The following is a 5,034-nucleotide window of genomic DNA, read 5'->3' as shown; positions in this document are numbered from 1 at the left end:
GAGCTGTGTGAGGAGCCAACAGGCATCTTTTCCTGCGTTAGAGTTAAGAGCATGTATCGTACATGGGATAAATGAAAACAGAGGTTTTGGAAACCTGTGTGAGTGGAAGACAGGCTGTCAAATCACAGCCCTTTGATTAAGAGACAGTTGATTTGAACAGGACCGCCCCAGGTCGTCTGTGGTTAGACACTTAGCTCACACTGATTGTTTGCATATGTACAAACCACCTGAGCCTGTCCAGCTCTATTTAAGCTGAGTTTGCACTGACAGTGGTCGGTCATGCTGGTATACCTTCAGAATTGGTCAGATTTGATGTTTGCTGTTTTGTTAATTATTCACATATGGACCCAGCCTGTGAAAGTGCTGTCACCACATTATTGTTCATTCCGATGACACAGTGAGCCCAGGATCCAGTGGAAGGAGCAGACAAAGGCTTGTGTAGGAATGTGCTCCTTTGTTGTGCTGCTGATTAATGAACTGCCCCTGTAGACCACAGCTGGAGCCCTGGGCGTGGTGATACGGGGTGGGGGGGGTGATGTGTGTTTATGTGATGGGATTGAAATGGGATGTTGAGGTTGTGTGGCCTGCTGCTGGGTGGCTGTAGTGTAGAGGAGATTTTAGTTCTTACTCTGAAGATCATTTAGTTTGAGGATTGATACTGCTTTGTCTGTACGATCAATAAGTAGCTGATTAGCTTAGCTTATAGAACTAGAAACCAGGTGACACAGTTAGCCCTACTAACTGTGGCAAAACCCCAGGCCAGCAGCATTTGTCAGTTTCAAACGAGTGTGTGAAAATGAGCTAGCAGCAAACGCAGAAAGCTACTACATAAAGAGTTTAGATAGTAAAATGAAAGCAATGGACTAAGTGCTCAAAGTATCCCACAGTATTAACAGATACTGTCAGTTGTACTTTAAAGCATTTTATTCTGAGTTTGTGTGTTGACTCCTCTCTCAGCTGCACACTAGGGTTGTGTATTGGCAAGAATCTGGCCATACGATACGTACCACGATACAGTGGTTATGATCTGATATATTGTGGTATTATAAACAAGGGGATGATGCTGACGTATTATTTAGGGAAAAGGCTGAACTAGAGAGTTTAGTGGGTGAGGTAGTTTTTCCTCAAGCCTTTCACCAAGTCACTGACCATTATTGTGATCTTTGCCTTAGTATATAGGTCAGAAGCTGTGTGCACATAAGGATGGATTGAGGTTATTCACATCTCTGAGGTAATAGTATATTGAGGAGGGGTGGGCAGCTGGGCTAATAGACATGCTAACATTAGCCTCGTGGTTCATCCAGCACCTGGGAGCTGCAGGACTCATCGTCCTGGTAATGTGTGTGCGCTCTGAAAGCAGTGCAGGGCGCTGGTGATGAGCCAGATCAGATCATTTATTATTGTGCAAAGCTTCTTGCAAAAAGTGATCAGGTCTGACCAAGTAGTTTTAATTAGGCACCTTTAACTTGGACCTTTGCACTATCTTAACTCATCTAGCAGCTAAAAGAAGGAAAACATGGATTAGGTTTTTAGAACAGTCGGGTTTTCTACTTGTTTGACAGTTTAGATTTGACTGGAGCTCTTTTACCTACGTCATTTTGTTGTGTCCTTTGTTTCTTCAGTAGTTTAATGGAAAATGAGCTCCAGCAGCTGTTTTCTCTTGATGAGCCAACCCCTCAGATTAACATAACAGTAGTGAATGAAAACAGCTTTTCATTCACATTTTCTTTTACAGATTTTCTGGAAATTGGGCTCAAATGTATGCCACACTAAAGTGGAAACCCACTTTATAAGAGACGTCTTTAATGTCGCACTGCTAATAATTCAGCAGTAACGCCTACTGTGTCACGTCATGCTAGAAATACGTAGATCAAAGTACTCAGGATAAATCAGTAAACTACTCAGATTTCTAAAAGATGAAATCACTTGTGCTGTGTATGCTGACGTTCGCCAAACAGAACAGTGCACGCTCATCATCATCGTGCACCACTAATTCTGTCTACAGTCCTCTGTCGTCTTTGTGGCTCTGATGTGATGGGCTGAGGGATGAAGGAGGGCTAAGGTCTGTTCATGGGTGGGGGGGTGATATGAGTGGAGGCTGAGAGTATTTTTTTCCAGAGAGAAGATGATCCCTCACATATGTCCTGGAGATCTAGCTGCTCCCCGCACACCCAACCCCCCGCTCTCTGACCTGTGATGTATCATCAAGCCTCAGCCGGAGCTGCTTAGTGCGCAGCATCCCTCCTTCCTCTCATGTTTGGGTCCTCTATGTCTGTTCATGAGTGAAGGAAGGGTGAAGGGAAGGGGAGCAAAAACAAGCTCTGAATACGAACAAGCTGACACACATAATGCATGCCCTCCCTCCCTCTCTCCATCACTGTTTCTCTGACATGTGGATACTCTCTCACCCCCTCACACACATGTTCCTGCTCTCTCTCCCTCTGCTCTGCAGCTCCTCATCACATCGAACGCAGCACGGGAGGTGATTTCAGCCGCTACATTCATTAGCCATCGCTGGTTGTTGGAACAAGCTAATTAAGAGGAGGCTGAGTGTGTGTGGAAGATCTGGAGCGCCTGCTGCCGTCCCTTCGTCTGCTCTCTGTCGCTTCACTGTGGACCAGGACGGGAGAGGAGAGAAGGAGGCAGAGGAGGGAGGTTTGAGACAGCTGGGTGGAAGGCGATTTTCACAGCACTTCACCATCATCTGTTCAGACACGGCCACCGCATAGGAATCTGGTGCCACGGCAACCGTCAGCTCAGCAACGAGGCATCTGAGGTAAGGAGGGAGGGATGAATGCCAGGTTTCCTCTCCTCTGCTGCTGTTTGGGCAGACAGAACAGTCACTGGAGGACACAGCTGTTCTCAGAGGATGTGAGGTGGCCTCTGAGCGGTGCCTGTGGGTCCGTGTGTGTTGTGGCAGGGAAGTGTCTCTCGCTGGTTTTCTGGGTTTTGCGGAGGTATTCCCCAAACAGAAGCCCTCGTTACCCAGCGCCTGGTAAATCCTATCGTGGCTTTACTCTGCTCCTTTGTTCTATTAATAGCAGGGAGAGATACGGTCACTGAACCCAGGTGTATTGATCTTGTGTGTACGGTTAGTGCACGGGATGTGGGTGGATGGTGGCACAGCAGGTATGGCCAGTGTCTGTTTTTGTCAGCGCTCCACGCTGGCCAGCTGAATAATATGTAGGTTATGGCAGAGTTCTGCCTCTGGCCCGACAGCGGGCTGCTCCGTCTCCTCTGTCGCTGCTGCACCAGTGTGAATTTGTGGTTTGCAAGGCAGAACTGCAAAACCAGGCACGATCCAGACGGCTGTGCCCGGTTCGCCTCTGTGCACTCACATGCACAGGTGTGTGTGCGTTATCTCCTGGGGTAGGGTGGTGGGCTGCAGAGGCAGGAGAGAGGACACGTGGCTGGCCGGGACACTGTCCTTTGACTGGAGTCCTGAGGAGTCACATGTCCTGCTGCTAATTCCCCTGCGCAGCCCTCGTTGCTCTCCACCATTTTGATTTTATTGTGGGTGTGTGTTGCTGTTTAATTTTGTCTCCTTGGCTCTGTTCTCTGTTATTGTTTCCCCCTCCATCTACACCCATCTGTCTGTTCAGCCGCCTCAGTCCCTCCTGATAGATGCAGTGTCGAGGAAGGCCCCTCTGATCAGGTCAGCACCAGCTGGACTGTTTCACCTTTACACACATAATCAACCACAAACTGAGACCACCCCTGTGCACTTCCAATAATTGGACTGTTTCAGAGATGAAGTGAAGGTATTTGATCCCATGTCCAACCAGACAGAGTACAAACCTCCACCAAGGCAGCTCACTGTCCCTGTAACGCCATTCCACCTACCGTAAAAGGATAATCACCTTTATCGGCCAAGTATGTTACACACAAGGAATTTGTTTCCGGTACAGAACCGAGGCAGCCGTCTGTGGCACCACCTCAACCGATGGCTCTAACCATTGGGGGCAACAGGGGGGGTTCAGTGTCTTACCCAAGGACACTTCAACACATGGACTGCCGGCACCGAGATTTGAACCTTTAACCTTCTCATTGGGAGACGACTGCTCTACCCACCGCACCACTGTCACCTTGTTCCATGACAGCGTGACCCTGAAAAACTACTGCTGGCACGTGGAATCACACTGCCATCGTCATTGGTCGGACAGTAATTCAAGACAAACGATACTTCACTAATGGTGGTTTTCATCAGGATGTAGCTCAAACACAGTAAAGACACGTCACTGTTGGATCAGACCGACTGAGACAGGTGTTCCTAATGAACTGACCACTGAAAGTATAGGACTGATTTCAAAGCTGCTGAGCTCACATGAGGACAATACCACATTCCATATTTCTTTGTTTGGACATTAGCAGGCTCTGTGTCCACCTCCAGCTCGTGCCCCGTGTCCTTCGTACTGAGCACTGGCCAGATTTGCTCTGCACCCAAATCACAGCTCGGAGAACACTTCTGAGAAAAATTCCCCTGCACCAGCTGTGCTCTGAATTCTGCCTACACCCCTGAGCATGGAACAGATTATTTATAATGGTGAAACTGCCCCCAGCTCAGTGTCCCACTTAACCAGCACTCATCATCAAAGCTTCCTCCTCTCTGCTCTAGACAGCAGAAAACGTGAGGACAGCGTCTTGGATCATTTCATATGCTGTTCGTTTAATACAGGTTTGTTTGCAGTCACTGAAATGTCTGACTAAGCTCTAATGAGAAGGCCACGTTCAAGAAGTTGATGACAAATTCTCCTGGAAATCTCATATCAGATATGTTCAGCACAAAATAGCAAAAAACATATTGATATTGGCAAGGGTTAGATATATTTTGGATGGGAAAGCACTACGCATTTTGTATTCCTCATTGATTTTACCATACTTAGAGTATGGCATTGAAAACTGGGGAAATACATACAAAAGCTCACTTCAACCATTGTATATATTACAAAAAAGAGACATAAGAATTGTGCATAAGATGGGATATAGGGATCACACCAATGGAGCTTTCATACAGTCTAAATTGTTAAAATTTTT

The 5,034-nt window shown here is 47.1% G+C and overlaps 1 protein-coding gene across 3 annotated transcripts in view; it reads left to right on the top strand.

The window, feature by feature from the left end:
• Nucleotides 1-2,257: 2,257 nt before the first annotated feature.
• The window catches only part of plppr2a (phospholipid phosphatase related 2a), a 38,446-nt gene continuing 35,669 nt past the window's right edge, over nucleotides 2,258-5,034 (top strand). For all 3 annotated transcript variants that reach the window (XM_020623088.1, XM_020623090.1, XM_020623089.1), the window contains exon 1: nucleotides 2,258-2,776. The gene's annotated coding sequence lies outside the window, so the exon portion shown is untranslated. The remainder of the gene's footprint in view (nucleotides 2,777-5,034) is intronic.

This window comes from Monopterus albus, unplaced genomic scaffold (genome assembly GCF_001952655.1).
Source record: "Monopterus albus unplaced genomic scaffold, M_albus_1.0 scaffold292.1, whole genome shotgun sequence".
Classification (NCBI taxonomy): domain Eukaryota; kingdom Metazoa; phylum Chordata; class Actinopteri; order Synbranchiformes; family Synbranchidae; genus Monopterus; species Monopterus albus.
This window is presented reverse-complemented; position numbering and strand designations above follow the sequence as displayed.